The following is a 19,047-nucleotide window of genomic DNA, read 5'->3' on the forward strand; positions in this document are numbered from 1 at the left end:
CCAATGTAAAATATTTTTAGATTAATTATTATGATTTATAATTTTTTTATGTAATTTTAAAATAATATATATTACACCTTCTATCTAATTTGTGTGGTATTGATTGCTAAGTATTATAATTTATGATATTTTTATGAAATTCTTAAATAAATAACAGATTAAAAAAGAAAAGTAAAATAAATAAATATAAAAATAAATATCTAAACAGGCAACAAGTTTTAAGAAAATTTTTATTCGAAACTTTAATGTTAGGATAAAATAAAAGTCTCTCTTAATTTGCTAAAATAAATAAGTAGGAAAGAAAATCACATTTTTAGCATAAAAGATAAATAAAAGGAAATATATGATATTTATTTAATTTTAATATTTTAATCAATATAAATTATCATATTTCGTGTTTGTTTTACAAGAATCAATTTAACTAATTTTTAAAGTTAAATTAAATTAATATTTTTAATTAAAATTTGAATATTCAAAAACTATACAAAAAGTCCTTAAAGTTGTAATTTTTCTCATTTCAATACGATAAAAGATATATCTTAAAATGTTGGTCACAATTCATATTATTTGACTATCAAAAAGGAACTTATGACAAATAAAAAGAAAAAAAAAGAGTGAAAAATTGAATATAAATAGTAGTAAATATACCCACACATTAAAATGAAAAATACTTTGGGAACAGTATTTACCTTTCATGTATCCAAATGAACATTATTATGTTATATAATAAGTGAGACTGAAGCAACAAAAGCAGATATGCTGATATCTAACATAGAAATACATAAATGACTTATAATAATAAATTAGGGATGATATAATAAAATAATATATAGTACAGAGAAATAATAAATATATGAAATATTCGATAAATTAGAATTTAATTATATATTTTTATAAGTATGGCCCACCATATTCAATAACACTTGAGGTATTATCGTAAGTAAATGAAAAAGGGAGAATTTTCTTTTAAAATCATGACTGTAATTAAATGGAAAAAGATGGACATTTCTTTAAAAGTATTATAAAGATTCAAAAAGTAAGGTATTAAGGACAATTCCTATCAGCAAGCAAATTCTACACTAAATTTTAAAGACTATTACACCCTTAAATTTTCTCCTAATGCCTTTAAGCTGCCATTTCAAAATCATCACTTCTAATACTATTATATTTCTAATCATCATTGGGACGAACAAGGGTATGTCCGTAAAAATACTAATTTTCAAGGGTAAAATGATAAGCTTCTTTTTTTAAAACCAAACCACGGCTTTCCTCACCCTTCTAGATATTTCTCTCTCTCTTTCTCTCCGCAGTCCGCACACAATCATACAATTCTACTTCCTCAAGCTCTCAAACACCAAATTCAGATCCAAATAACAACAAGAACACTAGCTTCTGAGGCAGATGCTTGGTGGTTCACTATTTTTTCTGTTGTTTCTCTGTCTTTAAGCGGTGATCGATAAAAGGATTCAAATGACGGTACAAGAGGGTACTGGTTTTAGCTTGGATATGACTACCATTGGGCATATTACTTGAATCGGTAAGTTTGCTAAGTGAAATATTTTAGAGGCATATTTTTAATAACACCCTTATAGATCTTATCCGTGTTGGCTAAATTCACCAGTGCTTGAAACCAACCATTTTTTATTCTGAGATACTTTTCTTACGGCATTCTTCCGTGGGCCAACATCTGTTGATTCTCATAAATGATAAGCTGTTCTTGCCATTATCATGTGAGATTTAGACCATTGACAAATCCTTTCATACCTTGAAATGGTAAGACATATAGTTGGATCTTGCTAATCATTTAGATGGAAATCAATCCCTGACTAATTCAAATGTACAAAATATAGTATAGTACCTTGTTAGTGTAGCTGGTTGCAATTTGTTCTCGGAACATCTTTGGATTGATCTTTCTAGATGCATTTGGGAATCAGGACTTCTTTTTGGTACTTTTCGTGGACACTATACATGAAAGGAAGTCATTTTCATTGGTGGAATGATATTTATGGAACCATCACATGATCCTTCTCCAACTGTACTTTACACTCTGATAAGTAATAAAGACACCACAAACCTACTGTATGATTGGCATGTATCCTTAAAGGAACTCCTATGTGCGAACTTTAAATACTCACCTATGTTCCATAAATAATAAAAAAGTAAAACTAATTTTGGCCACACATTTAATTGCATAAAATAGTTATTACTATATTATAGTAAAATAATTAAAAAAAAAATACTCATAATTATTGAATAGACGTGTATCTATTATATTATACACAATAAAGCGAAATCCTCCATAATTTCAAAACTTCACTTGATACATATCATTACAAAGATTTACAATAAATATAAATTATGGAAACATAATTACTTACTAATCATCTGTTAAAATTATTTTAAACAATATATTCAAAATTTAATATTAACTACCTCATGAACAACTGATTGATAAACATTTGGTGATAGTAATAGTGATATTTCAGCTAAAAAGGTGACAACTGATAGTCGAGGTGTGTTTGATGAAACATTTAGTGATAGTAATGGTGATAGTTCAGCTAGAAGGAGTGAACTGACAGTCGAGTTGTGTTTCGATAAATATTGGGTGATATAACAGTGATTTAGCTAGAAGAAGTAAACTGATCGTCGAGGTGTGTTTCGATAAACATTTGGTAATATAATAGTGATATTTCAACTAGAAGAAGTGAATTGACAGTTGAGGTGTGTTTTGATAAACATTTTGTAATATAATTGTAATAGTGATATTTCAGCTAGAATAAGTGAACAATTGATTGTTAATGTGTGTTTTCGATGAACATTTAGTGGTGATCGTAATGCTGATATTTCAGCTAGTAGAAGTGGACAACTGATAGTTGAGGCGTGCTTTGATAAATATTTAGTGATGATAATTATGGTGATATTTCAGCTAGAATAAGTGAACAACTGATAGTCGAGATGTGTTTTCAATAAACATTTAGTGATGATAATTATAGTGGTATTTCAGCTAGAAGAAGTGAACAACTGATAGTTGAAGTGTCTTTTCGATGAACATTTGGTGGTGATAACTATGGTGATATTTCAGCTAGAAGAAGTGAACTGACAGTCGAGGTGCTTTTTTGATAAACATTTGGTGGTTATAATTATGGTGATATTTCAACTAGAAGAAGTGAACTGACAGTCAAGGTGTGTTTTGATAAATATTTAGTGGTGATAGTAATGGTGATATTTCAGTTAGAAGACGTGAAAAACTGTTTGTCGATGTGTGTTTTCGATAAACATTTAGTGATGATAGTAATGGTGATATTTCTGTTAGAAAATGCGAAAAATTGATTGTCGATGTGTGTTTTCGATAAACATTTGGTGGTGATAATTATGGTGATATTTTAGCTAGAAGAAGTGAAAAACTGATTGTTGATGTGTGTTTCCAATAAACATTTGGTGGTGATAATAATGGTGATATCTCAACTAGAAGAAGTGAACTGACAGTCGAGGTGTGTTTTGATTAACATTTAGTGGTGATAGTAATGGTGATATTTCAACTAAAGGAAGTGAAATGACAGTCGAGGTGTGTTTTGATAAACATTTAGTGGTGATAGTAACAGTGATATTTCAGTTAGAAGACGTGAAAAACTGATTGTCGAAGTGTGTTTTCGATAAACATTTGGTGGTGATAATTATGGTAATATTTCAGCTAGGAGAAGTGAACTGACAGTCGAGGTGTGTTTTGATAAACATTTAGTGGTGATAGTAATGGTGATATTTCAGCCAGAAGAAGTGAACAACTGACAGTTGAGGTGTGTTTTGATAAACATTTGGTGATTGTAATAGTGATATTTCCGCTAAAATAAGTGAACAACTGATTGTTCGTTTTGATAAACATTTAGTGGTGATAATTATGGTGATATTTCAGCAAGAAGAAGTGAACTGATTGTCAATATGTGTTTTGATAAACATTTGGTGATTGTAATAGTGATCTTTCGACTAAAATAAGTGAACACTGATAGTCGAGGTGTGTTTTGATAAACATTTAGTGGGGATAATTATGGTGATATTTCAGCTAGAAGAAGTGAACAACCGATTGTCGATGTGTGTTTTGATAAACATTTAGTGGTGATAATTCTGTTGATATTTCAGCTAGGAAGTGAACAACTGATTGTCGATAAACATTTACTGGTGATAATTATGGTGATATTTCAGCTAGAAGAAGTGAAAAACTGATTATCGATGTGTGTTTTGATAAACATTTAATGGTGATAATTATGGTGATATTTCAGTTAGAAGAAGTGAACAACTGATTGTCGATGCGTGTTTTGATAAATGTTTAGTGGTGATATTTCAGCTAGAAGAAGTGAACATCTGATTGTCGATGTGTGTTTTCGATAAACATTTACTGGTGTATGGTGGTATTTCAGCTAGAAAAGTGAAAAATTGATTGTCGAAGTGTGTTTTGATAAATATTTGGTATTATAATAGTAATATTTCAGCTAGAATAAATGAACTACTGATTGTCAGTGTGTGTTTTGATTAACATTGGCGATAGTAATACTGATATTTCTGCTAGAATAAGTTGTCGAGGTGTGTTTCGATAAACATTTAATGATATAATAATGATATTTCAGCTAGAAGAAGTAAACAACTGGTTGTCGATGTGTGTTTTCGATAAACATTTGGTGATTGTAATTGTGATATTTCAGCTAGGAAAAGTAAACAATTCATAGTTGAGGTGTGTTTTGCATTTGGTGATAGTTATGGTGCTATTTTAGCTAGAAGAAGTGAACTACTGGTAGTTGAGGTGTTTATCGATAAGCATTTTGGTGATAGTTCTGGTAGCAAACTCAACTTTTTTTTTAAGGTTTGGATATGTTTATTTTTAAGCCTGTTTGAGTACTACAGAACAATTAAAATACTAACAGTTGCTACTATGTTTATAGATTGGAGTCCAAGTATATGAACCTCATTATATTCCGTTTTGCTCGAATCAGACCTCTGCCTTTCCAGTTTACTTCCACGCAGTGGCAGAGCTAGAATTTTCACTAAAGGGATTAACATCTACTGTATATGAAAAAAGTAAAAATTTAGTCACGTAAAAACATTTTAACCCTAAAATCGAAGGGACTTTTGATGAACTCCTCTCTACCTTGCTTGCTCCCTGCATCTGCGTTGTTTGATCATGTCTTCTTCGAGCCATAAGATGCACGGGCATGTAGGTGTGAAGCTATGGCGAGTGAAGTGTTTATGTAGGTGTGAAGTCACGGTGTGTGAAGTGTTTATGTAGGTGTAAAATTATACTGAGTGAAGTGTTTCTATAGGTGTGAAGTCATGATGAGCAAAGTGTTAAGTGTAAAACCATGGTGAGTGAGGTGATGAAAAGAGACAGGCAGACTAAAATTGCATGCAAGTAAGTTATGTAAAAGAACTTATAACCTTGTGAAATCCATGTACACTTGGCAAAACATATATCTCAATGGAGTGAAAAATGTGTATAGTCGATACCATTTAGTTGGGAATAGTTTTTTTTTCATGTTAGCACGTTTAAATCCTGTGCTTCTAGGAGTCTTTGACCCCTATTTGAGATTTTTCTGCCATAGAAAATATATGGAGCTTCTACTACTTCCTATTTTATTTTTATTTTGTTTAGTGTTGGCGTGAGATGTATTCAAATGGTGAAACATGGTTAGTGAGGACTCACAAAGCAATTCCAACATATTTTGGATTGAGGTGTGGTTATTGTTGTATACAAACCTCGAATCAACCTAAAGTTACTCTTATTAACACTGAACCTGATGAAAGGTGTAAGGCCCTAAGCATATAACATATTAGCTTTGGTGTCTGTGGCCAAATTTGCCCAATTAGAATGGGAGAGTGAAGAAAATGCAGCTGAGTGTGAGAGTAATCGATGAAATTTCTCTTTGGCCAAAGAAGTGGCTCATAAAGCGGAGGTTGCAGTTAAAATCGAACTGGTGGTAAGGATGAATCTCTTTCCTTCCATAATGGTACCTCCAATATCCAAACACTCATAAATGGATGTGCCTTAGAGATTGATCTTGAAGAGAGTGACCTTATTGTCTGAACCCCTTTGAGAAGGTTGGTTTTGTGAACCCTGCTATCCATCCCAACTGGACTGTAACAAAGTAAATGCCTATGTACGAACACAAGAGAGGGAGGGATGAAGATTCATCTTCGTATCAAATTCATTCAGTTAGGCGGGACACAGTAACTTACTCTTGGTCGATCACACTTTTGAATTGCGATGCACATTTGCAACTTGCGACTACTTTTACGCTATGTTGGATCATCATTCTGATTTTATCTCTTGCCCAATATAATAGCAATGCATGTCCATTTTCTGTGGATCTAAAATGACATTTACGGAGCTGGAATCTGATCATGGTGCTGCATTGTTATTTATGGTGGATTTGTCTTCGCCCATGTTTCCGGGAGAAGTAAATAAGTTGTTCTATATATTTTACCTTTCACATATAAGTTTTCCTGAATAGTTGTTATCAATGTATTGGTCATGCTCATGAAACTACGTGATGGACGGCTGCAGATAATTTTAATGGAAGTATTGATGAACCTTTAGAAGATGGGTGCAATGCTGTTCATATTACTTGTCGGTATGGCCATCTGTCATGTGTGGAGGTTGGTCTACTCAACCATTTGCTACCGGAAACAGTCCCTATAGCATACGTTACATTATTTTGATTTCGTTATCATGCTTTTGACGAATACTAATGTAATATTGTATTTGTACCCAGCTACTGTTACAGAGGGGAGCTTCTTGTGCCCTGGTGTTCCTACATTTGAAAATACCATTCCTGCTCAAACCTTAACTTTTCTCACCAAACTTAAATGGTTCAATATGGATATTGTGGAAAGGGAATGGATATTGTGTTATGTTAGAAAAGAATTAGTCGACCTCTAGAATTGCATTGTGAAGTCTCCAGACAACTCAGTGGTCTTCCATATATTACAGCTGCACTACCAAGTATTATGTTAAAGAAGAAAGAAGAAAGTATACTACTGATTGAAGCAGGATAGCCAATGTCAACTTTGAGCAATTGAGTTTGAGAGTTTGGTTGCAAGAAGCAGCATAAGCTACAAAAAAAAAAGCATTAACTAAAGACTTGGATTGGTTGTTGGAAGGACACAATATATGTTTATGTTTTACTGTGCGTATTGTAAAGAGCAACTTTCGTCATATTCATACATATAAAACCTTTGAATTGTTAATACGTGTCTCTTTTATTTTCAATTATGGGGGCATCATATTTACTATTGCTAATACTATTTCTATTGAGAGAAAACTTGAATGCTTTCTTTAAAAATTTAAGGGAAAAGGACATGGGGTAGTCATTTTTAAAAAATGGACAATTTTAAAAAGTGGACAAATGGAATCTGTTGGTTAAATTTAATTCTTTTTTTTTAGCCATTTGGCCCAATTGGGCACATGCAGTCTTTATGCTCAATTGATACATTTTTATACCAAATTGATACACTTTTATATTATATTGATACACTTTTTAAAAAAGAGAAAGAAAATTTTATGCAAGCACATGCAGTCTCACTTTTATACCACATTGATACACTTTTATACTATATTGATACACTTTTATACTACATTAATATACTTTGATAGGTAATGCATGAACTTTTCCCGTCTTTGGGGAAAGGACACAAATGTCAGCTTACCCAAAATATTTTCACTAATGTAGCCATTGATTTGGCAATTCCAATAGATCTAGATTGATACATTTTTATATCACGTTGATATTGTATATATACCTTATAAATACATCTTTTACAAAGAAAATCTATGCAAGCATATATAGTAATTCGTTATTCGCAAATTTGTTTTCATCTAAATTTTTGTGAAACTTTGTGCAAGCATATACAAAATTTATTTAACCCTGTACCTTTACTGTCCAAACATTCCTTAATTTTTTTTATTAAAAAGCGAGAGATAGAAGGAAAAAAAATAAGTCAAAGTGTCACTATAGTGTTAACTCATATAAAAAGAGAGAATAATTATGGGTGAACTTGTATTTCATGTTTTTATTTTCGTGATCGCATCTTAAAAAATACATGGGTGGACAAAATGGACTTTTTTCAAAAAATAAAAAATTAACAACATTAAAAGAAAAAAATAGTGAAAAAAAAAAAATAGGAAGAAAGAGAATGTAACATGTAAAGTAATTGACATTAAAAATTAAACAACAAATAAAGAAAAGACAAAAAAAAGGGGGTAATAGCGACAGAAAAGCTTAAATGGCTATCTATTGGAATTGCCAAATCAATGGCTATATTAGTGAAAATATTTTGGATAAGCTGACATTTGTGTCCTTTCCCCAAAATTTAGATGCTTGATTTGTTTGGCCCGTGTTGACACGAGCCATGTCCCTTAGTGTAATGATACATAATAGCTCTTTCCTGTTAAAATACTTATTATAATTTTTTTTTGATTGAGTGTCAATAGATATAAATTTTGTCCATATTTTAAGATGTCTTTTTCCATTATATTGATATGAGAAAAATTGTAATTTATAGTACTTTTTGTATGATTTTTGAATATCTACATTTTGATTTTAATTCAGATTTTGAACTTCTAAACTAATTTAATCATTAAATTTAATTTAACAAGTGTTTGATTGAGAATGCTCAAGTGATTGATCACTACAGAAAAATTCATTTATTATTGTGGTTAACAATGTAAATAAGCAATAATTAATATGATATGTGAATGTTGTCTAGCATCCAGTAAGATGATATTTCCATGATTGCATGAAGATACATTTGGAATCTTATGATATGTCCATGATAGTGATACACTGTAGTTAGTTTATATTAATCTTTATATACAACTTGATTATTAAGATTCATAGCAAAATTAGACGTTGGGCCCGTGCAAAGCACAGGCATACCTATGTAGTATTATATAGAAGAGTGAAGAGTGGGACGACCAAGGGTATATTGGTAATTTCAAAAAAAGTTCTATCTTGCTTACTTATGTTTTAGGCATCAAAGCTTGGCCATAAATTTTTAATGACCAAAAAGTCAAACTATTTTATGTAAATATCAATCATATCTCAATTGATATAATATCTCAATGGACCCACATAAAATATAGAATTAGTTGTTATTCGCATATTTAATTACTCTACAAGTGAAATAAGATAATTAAAAAAATTATAAATATTTAAATAATAATCCATGCATTCAATTTATTTCTCTTACTTTTGTTTAAATTTATTTCAAAAAATTGCCTCTTTTTTTTTAAACTGTTGAATTATAACTTTTCATATGTCATATTTAACACCACAAGATTAAATAAATTTTGAGACATTCTACATGTTATTAATTTAAGACATAAGATTAAAAAATATTTTTTACTTTCTTAAGCTTCGTATCAAATCAAAATCAAACAAAAAAATTGAAACAGAGAAATACTCAATTTTAAATTTAAAAACTTTTAGATATTGAAAGATAATTTTAAAAGCATAGCATAAATTATACACTACAATGACAAATAAACCTTAAGACTATAACATTTCTTTATATTACAAATTTATACAACATAAACTCATTTAATACCTATTTTCGGTATTCCATTTTCATGAGTAATTTTTCAGCTATTAAGAGATTATCTTAGAATTTATCATCTTAAAATCTTAGATTGTTTCATTATGAAAATTAACATATGAGATATTCATATGAATAAAAATAAATCTATTGTCTCCCTGAAAAAATAAATTATTTTATTTAATGTACTCATATACTATAATTTAAGACTGTATATTCTTTATTGAAAAAATTAACATATGAATAATTTTGTCATTGATTTAACACTGTAGATTGTTTCATTATGAATAATGTATGAATAATTTTGTCAAATATATCAAAATGCCCTTTATGTTGTGGTTTTAAACATAACAAGTAGAAAGTTAAAACTAAAGTATTGCCAATTTTTTTTTTATTCTTTTTTAAACAAATTCAAACGGAAAATAGGACTCTATTTTTGAAATTGAGAGTGTAACAAACATCCACAAGGCATTCATATATCCAAAGTTCACATCATCAAAAATAATTTCAAGTTAAACTTTTTCATGATATCTAAAATAATTTAAAATATAATTTTTTAAACCTTAAAAAATAATTTAAGTAATTAGTTTTGTTCAAACTTTATTATGATATATGAGAATTTATGTGATCATTTTTTTATTAAATGTAAATTTAAATAATATACTTAATCAAATGGGGAGAATAATATTAAATTTAAATGGAAATTATATTTGAAGTTTTTCCCATTTAAACATTTTTTTCAATCGTGGTGTCCAAACAAGCTTTCTCTCCTCTTAACTAAATTCATGAAATAAACAAGTTACTTTTGCGTGTAACAATCATTATTATTTTTTTGCTGTTTTTGTCTAAAATTATTGATAGTTAATTTATGTTTAAGGTAAAACTTACAAATATAACTAAGGGTATAACGGTTTTTTCATAATTTTTAAAATATTTTCGTATAATTTATTTATGTTAATCCCATACAACTCTATTTTAAATGAAAAATATAGACGTAATGATCATTTCATTAGAATCTTTTCAATGTCATTCATGATGTAATTTTTCACATTAATTTTACACACCTCAATTATAAATCTATTTTAATATGTAGTAAAATAAATTAAATGCACTATATCAGAATGTTTATTATAATACATCCTATGTCTCAATTCAAATAATATATTTTTCTTTTTAATCAATTCTGAAAAAGAACTGACATTTTTTATTTGGTTAGTATTTTAGTCATGTTGAATTTTATTTATTTATCAAAAGTCCACAAAGGTATATTCTTCTATTTAAGGTTCATTTATTTGAAAGATAATTTGAAACATTGCGATGTTTTTCCATATATCTTAAATTCAATGTCTAATCAAAATGTTATAAATTGAAATAAAAAGAGACGTAGTTTATATGAGCATGTGCAAATACTTGCATTTGTTTCGAAAAAGAAAGAAATAGTAAAATTAATTTTGGTTACACATTTAATTGCATAAAGTAACGATTACTATATTATAGTAAGATAATAAAAAAAATTCTCATAAACATTGAATAAGTGTTTATCTATCAAACACAATAAGCCATTCCTCCGTAATTTCAAAACTTCACATGATACATATCATTACAAAGATTTGCACTATACATATAATTTATGAAAACATAATTATTTACTAAGTACCTATTCAAATTATTTTAAACAACTTATTTAAAATGTAATACTAACTTTCTCGAGAAAATTGAAGGAAATGTGTCTTTTAAGTCTTGAATGAAGGATTGGTGACATTGACCAACAGATAGGGTCAAACATCATTAGGAAACTTGATTAAGTTAATTGTGGACTTGATTAATATTTTCAAAACTTTCTAATTTTTTCAAAAATATAAATCAACCCAACCCACACCCCTCTTCAATCCAAATCAACAACTCTCTCCTCTCTCTCGACAGCTTCTTTTAACTCTCTCCCAACTAACAGTTCTGCAAAATTTCTCCCTTCAACCCCCGACGAATTCTACCTCCGACGACAAATAGTTGGGCTTCGAGTTCCCCACTTTAATTCAATCAACCTGTCTCTCATCCCTCTCTCGATAACTTCTCTCAACTCTCTCCCAACCAACTGTTCTGCAAATTTCTCATTTCAATCCTTGGCGACTTTAACATCCGACTACAAATAGCTGGGCTTCGAGTACCTTTTCGAGTTCAATCGACGTGACAGCCTTGCTCTCTAGCCACAACAACTTCGAATTCTTCATCGTTCCTTTTCTTCCTTCACAGGTAAAAATTTATGATCTTATTAGTTTTGAAGAAAACGAGGAACTTGAACCAACTTCTTTTATAGTATTGGTTAACAATTTTAATATTTGTTGCACTAATTTAAAATGCGGTCTGAATAAAATCCTAATTTCTGGTATTTCTTCTCTTCTCTTTTCGAAGTGAATTATGATATTTTGTTTTTTGTTGCATTTTCTTGAAGTTTGAGTTTTTTTGTTTGTGTTTATAAAAATAAAAGGACAATTTGGTTTGATCTGTTCTGTTTTTGTTGTTGGTAAAAATGGTGAAATTGCTATTTTTTGTTTAACAAAATCGTGCTACTGTTTCCTTTAACAGATTACCCATTTGGTGCAACATATTAACCATCTGATGCAACAGATTTATCATATGATGCAACAAATCAACCATTTGATGCACCAGAGGAATCATCAGATTACAATTCTGATGCAATAGATTAATAATCTGATGCAACAAATTAAATATCTGATGTAACAGCTTTACCATATGTTACAACAGATTAGGCATCGGATAAAAAAATTTGATGCAACTAATTAACCATCTGGTGTAATGGAAGAACCATCAAATTAATGATCTGATGCAACAGATGAACCTCCTATTGGATAAAATCCTACCAACTCATCCTATAGGAAAAGTCCAAGACTTGATTTTTCCAACTGATCATTCATCTGTCGTGATAGACAACCCTATGTTGGAAGAAATCCAAATAATATTGACCGTTGATAACTGTTCCAATAGATCACTCAAGTGTTGCAACAGATGTGTGACCTATTGCACAGACCATTCATCTTTCTCAATAGATGAGTGATATATTTTGTATTGTTGCAACAGATTACTCAGCCGTTGCTACGGATTATTTAACTGTTCCAACAGATCACTCATATGTTGCAACAGTTGATGTCACAACAGTTGTGTGATCTGTTGAACCGACCATTCATCTGTCTTAAAAAATGAGTGATATGTTTTGTATTGTTGCAACAAATTACTCATCCGCTGTAATAGTTTGGTTATATGCTGCAACAGATATACTACCTGCTGCAACAGATCGATGCTCTGTTGTAACTATTATTTTACTGTTTTGCTTGTTTGATTTACTGTTATCCCTTTTTAACGATGCATTAATCAACAATAATATATTATTTTATGTTTCTATTAATTTTAGATAATATGGTTTTCAAAAGAACATAAACCAAATCAAGTCCAAGTAAAGGAACAAGTGAAGCAGCTTGGCTACATCCATTACTCTATGAGCTTGATTTACAAGCGTTATCTCAATCGGGAGCAGAATATGATAAGCACGGGGAGGAGGAATATTTCAAAAGAGATGATGCAGATGCTAATAGCCCTTCCACCAAAGAGCTGGTCAAAGACTTCAGCATTGATCATTATCCTGTAAGAATTCAGTGTGATGGTGCCACAGATTTAATAGGTGATTTCGTGGTTAAGTCAGCCATGGGAAAATCTTTCGACGCCTTCAGAAAAATACTTTGAGAATAAAAATTGGATGCTTATTTCAGGGACTGCTGCTTTGAAAAATATCTTGATTTGCCCGAGGACAACAATGCTCGTTTTCAAATGAAAATGGTATATGAACTTCTCAAGCGTAGGTTTATGTATGAAAACAAAGATAAGATGGATGAGGTGTGGATAAATTACTGTGGCATGCCTGTTTGTTTTGGTTGGAAGGAGTTTGCCATAATTACTGAACTAAAATGTTATCCTCCTTCTCAAGTTATACCTATTCTAACCCAAAAACAAGCACCCCGCACACCCAAAAAAGGCAAAGGCAAGTCGTGTGATCGTGATGACCTGGTGTCCATTGTTGGTCCAAGCTTCAAAAATAAAAATTTGATAGAAGCGTTGAAAGGTAAAGGACTTTCAAAGAAGCATAAGCAGTCATTATGCTTGGTTTGGTTTGTACATAATATTCTTTGGGCGAGAGACGTTAACAACAACATAAGTCTCGATTTAATAAAGCTTTCCGAGGATCTTGAGGGGTTTAAAAGCTATCCATGGGGGTATGAAAGCTTCAAAATGACTGTCAAATATTTGTTGACTCCGTTAGTGCCAAAGACAGTCAACTTATATGGCTTCCCAGGGGCTTTCATGGTAAATGTTTCTTTCTTATATTATGATATCATTTATTTTTTTTGCTCAATAATGATTTTGATTTATTGACGTTATTTTATAGGCTTGGGCGTTTGAAGCCATTCCTTATTTAAGACAACAAGTGAACAACCAGGAAGGAGTTTCCTGTCCAAGAATATTGAGATGGTTGTCGGCCAAAACTGATAAAAATACAAAATTTCTTGATCTCTTCAACCTCCCGAAGGATGCAGTAAGTATAATTATAATTAATTTTTTCTTTTAATTAATATTTTTTTTTGAATGATCTAATCATCATTCTAATTATGTAATGATTTATGTTAGAATGTGCATCCGTCGCTAGTTCCGACCAATCTAGAGTTGAAGATGTCATTTTTTCTTACTTTACGGTCTGTGAAAACTTTATCGAACTCTAAGGTCATCGACTGTTGGTGCTAATGATGCTCCTCATACAGTATTTAAAGCAAACCATTATGAGTATGATCATACTTGTTATACAAATTATAACACCCTGTACTTAATTACGTGTATTAGCCATTGTTATATGTGTTGGAGTATATGTATTGATCCTAAGTTAGGTATATATGAGTTTAAGTATGAGTATTGATTATTTTGAGATGGTTTCAAGTGTATAGTTTGATTATATGTGTATAGGAATCGACTTTATTTATACCGGAATTTGCCCGTCGATGGTTCCATACGAAGGTTATTGAATAATCTTTCCAACGATATAAAGATTTCCAAAAACGGATAAGTTTCGGATATAATCGAGCATGTTCGAAACTATAAAACGGTGGCCGGGATGTTGTGAACAGTAAATGTGCAGGAAAATTTCCTGCACACAAACTACTGAGGCCTGCCAGTTTTTTGGGTCAACTTTGAACAATAATAACTCCCTCAATATAATGAACTGGGAGAGCTACCACCTATCAAAAGAAATATCTTTGAGTCTTCTTTCCAATGCAATTGGTTTCATCCAAATCCAACATCTGAGTAAGGAGTTATACTCATTTTACTTCAGCCTCTCAAAACAGATTTTTAGGGTCAACTTCAAACGATCATAACTCCTTGTACAGGACGAAATGGGTGGCCTACTTTATATGAAATGAAATTCCTTTGAATTATATTTCCAACGATACCAATTTCACCCAAATCCGATATCGGATCAAAGAGTTATGGCCGATTTACTTTAGCCTATCAAAACAGTCCACCATGGACAGATTCGGATTTACTTAAATTTTTAAGGGCAATATGGTCATTTTCCATCACCTCATGGACGAAAATTGGTCATTATATACATATAATTAGTCTCATATCCATCAATTATCATCAAATTATTGAAAATAAGAAGCCCTAGCCTAATTTCAACTCAAATTATCTTGTGATTCAACCGTAGAAAATCCAAATTGATTCCGTAGTTGTGTTCACCGTCTCGAGGGCTTCGAGAAGCACCCCTTATTTGTGCCAACACTGAGCAACGTACAATGTCCAAAGGAGAGCAGCACGAGCTGAAGAAGGTGAATATATTATATGTCTTCCAACTGACAAAACAAACAGACACATATCTGTTTCAACAGATGACACATCTTCTAAAAATTATTAAACAGATATATACATCTGTTGCAACAGTTGACTAACTTGTTGCACCAGATACTTTATCTAGTGCAACATATGTCTCATCTATTTTAGCAAATTAAACAGCTCTTTGTACCGCTTTTATTTGTACTAATAGACGACCTATCTGCTGCAACAGATGATTCATATATTGCAACGGATGGTTCATCCGTTGGAAATTATCACACAGGGTCTTCCTCATGTAGAAATTTGTCCCAATAGTTGATTTATTGTTGCAAAAGAAATATAATATGTTTGGGATAATTTAAAATGGGAGGAAGACCTGTTTGATTTGCTAGAAGAGATGAGTTATCCTTTTCCATTTTATTGTATCTCCGTGATTAGCATTGACCAATTCTGGCTTTCTAGGTGGATGTAGAAGAAGCTACTACTGAACAACATTGACAATATGCTACTCTTTTTATGGAAATACAGAGAATAGAAAGCGCAGAAACCGTACGCAAATGACAATAAAGATCCACGATGAGCAAAGCCGAATTCCATAGCACCGGATGAAGAACAACTTGTCCATACTGAGTAGATCTTTATAGCTTGATCCTGTCAAAGCAATCCTTGGTAGTATACTTAAATTGTTGCTGATGTATTTGTTGAGATCTGTACCCATAACAATTTTTTACATTTCTTTTATTCGTTGACTTATTTCAGCTAATTTATGAAGGCTTCGATTTATTTTATTTTGTCTACGAATTTTATTTATTTATTAGATTTGAACTTATTAATTGAAAAGGAATGCTAGATTCAAATATTATCACAGATAATGTATCTGTTGCAACAGAAGACACATCTATTGGAAAAATTAAACAGATTTAGACATATGTTGTAACAGGTAGGTGATCTGTTCGAATTTATCAAACAGGTCTTTCCACTGTTGTAACAGATGGACTTTAGATAAAAACATCGAGATAATACAACAAATGACACATCTATTGAAAAAAAAAAACAGATTTAGACATATGTTGCAACAGATGGACTTTATCTGTTGCAACAGATGAAACATCAATTGGAATAATCGAACAGATTTATACATATGTTATAATAGGTAGGTTATCTGTTGGAATTTATCAAATAGGTCTTCCCACTGTTGTAACAGATGAACTTTAGATAAAAACATCAAGATAATGCAACAGATGACCAACCTATTGTAACAGATAAACTATCTGTCAGAACAGGTAGGATAACTGTTACAACGGATGGAGAATCTGTTGCATTATAAAAATTCAACTTTCGTTGGATATACAAAATTGCCAATACGTGTAAAGAGGTTTAAGTGAATTGAATTGAAATAAAAATAGCGCAACCTATCGACGGTGTTCAGTTCAAACACCTAAAATAAAATATGCATCAAGTAGACATGTTCATTTAAACACATAAAATAAAATAGGCATCAAATGTGTCAGTGTCAGTCTGACACATTTTACTGACTTGCCGTCACTTGAACCCCAACGGTCATTTTCCCCCCTATTGTCTTATATATTCATCTTCCTCCTAAAATTTAACCCTAAATTCTCAAATCTTCTTCTTTATCGTCATCTTCTTTTATCTATCCAAATTCTTCAAATTATTACTTTCATTTTTTTCAGCTGACCTTGACAATGTCGAGCGCATCTTCCACTATTTTTTGTGATAAAGATTTTCGATATTGTAAGTGCGGTCATGAAGCTCTGTTAAAGACTTCTTGGACTTAATAAAATCCAAATCGTAGGTTTTTTACTTGTAAGATTTGAAAGGTAATATTTTTTTTATTTAATTAGTTGATTAATTATTGACTTGTAATTATTTTGTAATTGTGTTTTTTTTTATATAGAAATTGGGTGGATACAATTACTTTGATTTGTATGAATAATGACACCCTTCACAAGAAAATCGTGTAATCTGGGATTTGTTGAACAAAGTCAAGGCTTCTGAAGAGAAACAAAATCGAGCAAGAAGATACCTCATTATTGCCATTATTGCTACTGGTTTGGTGTTGTTGGGCCCATGGATATTGAAGCCTAATTGCTGAAATTTTCATGGTGGTGTGTGTATTTGCTACTGGTTTGTTGTCGACGAGCACATATATATTTAAGCGTAACTATTGGAAAATATCAAAAAGATTTAGGCATATGTTAAAAAATTTAGGTCATCTGTTGGAAATTGTCAAACAGGTCTTCCCACTGTTGCAACAGATTAGACTTAGATTATTATATTATTCATAGAAATAACATCGACGTAATACAATAGATGACCAACCTATTGCAACAGATAAATTATCTGCCAGAACGAATTAAAGATATTTTACAACAGATTGACAATCTAATCTATTGCATTATAAAAAACTCAACTTCCATTAGAATAAAATTATTGCCACTACATGTACATGTAATAAAGTGAAGGGTGACTTGAAATTAAAAATTTCTACATCACAGACTCTTCTATATACACAGGCTTCAAGCGTTCAGTTAGTACCCCATAAACCCAGACCTCTTGCAGTTTTACCACAACATTATCGCACAGAAAAGTCATTGGCTCGGCCATTTCTATGCTGGTCAGCAAACATTCGATGTGTGCAAGAGCGTGCGAGCCGCTCGCTTTAGCGGCATCATCTTTTGGAAGGATCATTCCCCTGTTTTGACCTTCAAAATCCCATGATTTTTTCATCAACACTTCCTTTGGCAAATGATTCATTAGTTTACTCTCCCTCAACAAGATGGGCAACAACACCATCAGTGGCTCCACGAGGAGAAAAAGATCAAAATTGTCGATGAGAGGTACGTTGGAGTCATAAACATTGATCTTTCCCTCGTCAAGTAGTATCTCAACAGCCCTATAATGCATGCTGTTCACGCTAATGACTGCAAGAATCTTTTTTGCCTCAGTTCAGCTCTTGTCGTGTGGATTTGGCCTGTCCCCTATAACATATCTTAATGTTTCTTCTTCATCCAAGACCAACGTAGTAACTAGGAAATCAAGTCCCACGCCAAGGGCTGACACCTCTCCATTGAGTTGATTGTACCTATCCTTGAGCTTTTTGCAAAAGTCGAGGTCTATTATTCGGCAGAGTCATAAGCTTCCCGATACATTAATTGCCTTTTCCTCATGAGGCGGAGAATTATGTCAACATGCTGTGAGATAAGAAGTCAATTTTTAAATAGGTTAGTAATTGTAAAGATGGAACAGATAGTCCATCTGTTGTATAGGGTTCTCTGAATCAATAATCCAACATAACTTATGGAACAGATGGATAATAAGTTGCAACAGAACCACAACCAGTTGCACCAGTATACCCAACTGTTGCAATAGATGTGAAATATATTGCGTAGCTTATTCTTCATGGGGTAGATTATAAGGGCTAGGTTAGGAAAAGTAAACTTACCTTGTCCTCGTATGACATACGCATATCAGTCATAGTCTGGAAGTCTTGGGGGGAAAAGGGAGGTCTGGGGTAATCTGGTGCGCCTGGCTTGACATTCTTGGCCTGTCGCA

At 31.6% G+C, this 19,047-nt stretch overlaps 2 long non-coding RNA genes across 2 annotated transcripts; one reads left to right on the forward strand and one right to left on the reverse strand.

The window, feature by feature from the left end:
- The first annotated feature begins 1,267 nt into the window (after positions 1-1,267).
- LOC124886501 lies at positions 1,268-7,233 on the forward strand. Its single transcript, XR_007043797.1, has 3 exons — positions 1,268-1,537; positions 6,551-6,642; positions 6,759-7,233. It is a non-coding gene; the product is annotated as an uncharacterized LOC124886501 (long non-coding RNA).
- Positions 1,579-2,051, reverse strand: LOC107840415. Its single transcript, XR_001665255.2, has 2 exons — positions 1,859-2,051; positions 1,579-1,764 (listed from the first exon to the last, which is right to left on the reverse strand). It is a non-coding gene; the product is annotated as an uncharacterized LOC107840415 (long non-coding RNA).
- Positions 7,234-19,047: the final 11,814 nt, after the last annotated feature.

Source organism: Capsicum annuum, chromosome 8 (assembly GCF_002878395.1).
Source record: "Capsicum annuum cultivar UCD-10X-F1 chromosome 8, UCD10Xv1.1, whole genome shotgun sequence".
NCBI classification, from domain to species: domain Eukaryota; kingdom Viridiplantae; phylum Streptophyta; class Magnoliopsida; order Solanales; family Solanaceae; genus Capsicum; species Capsicum annuum.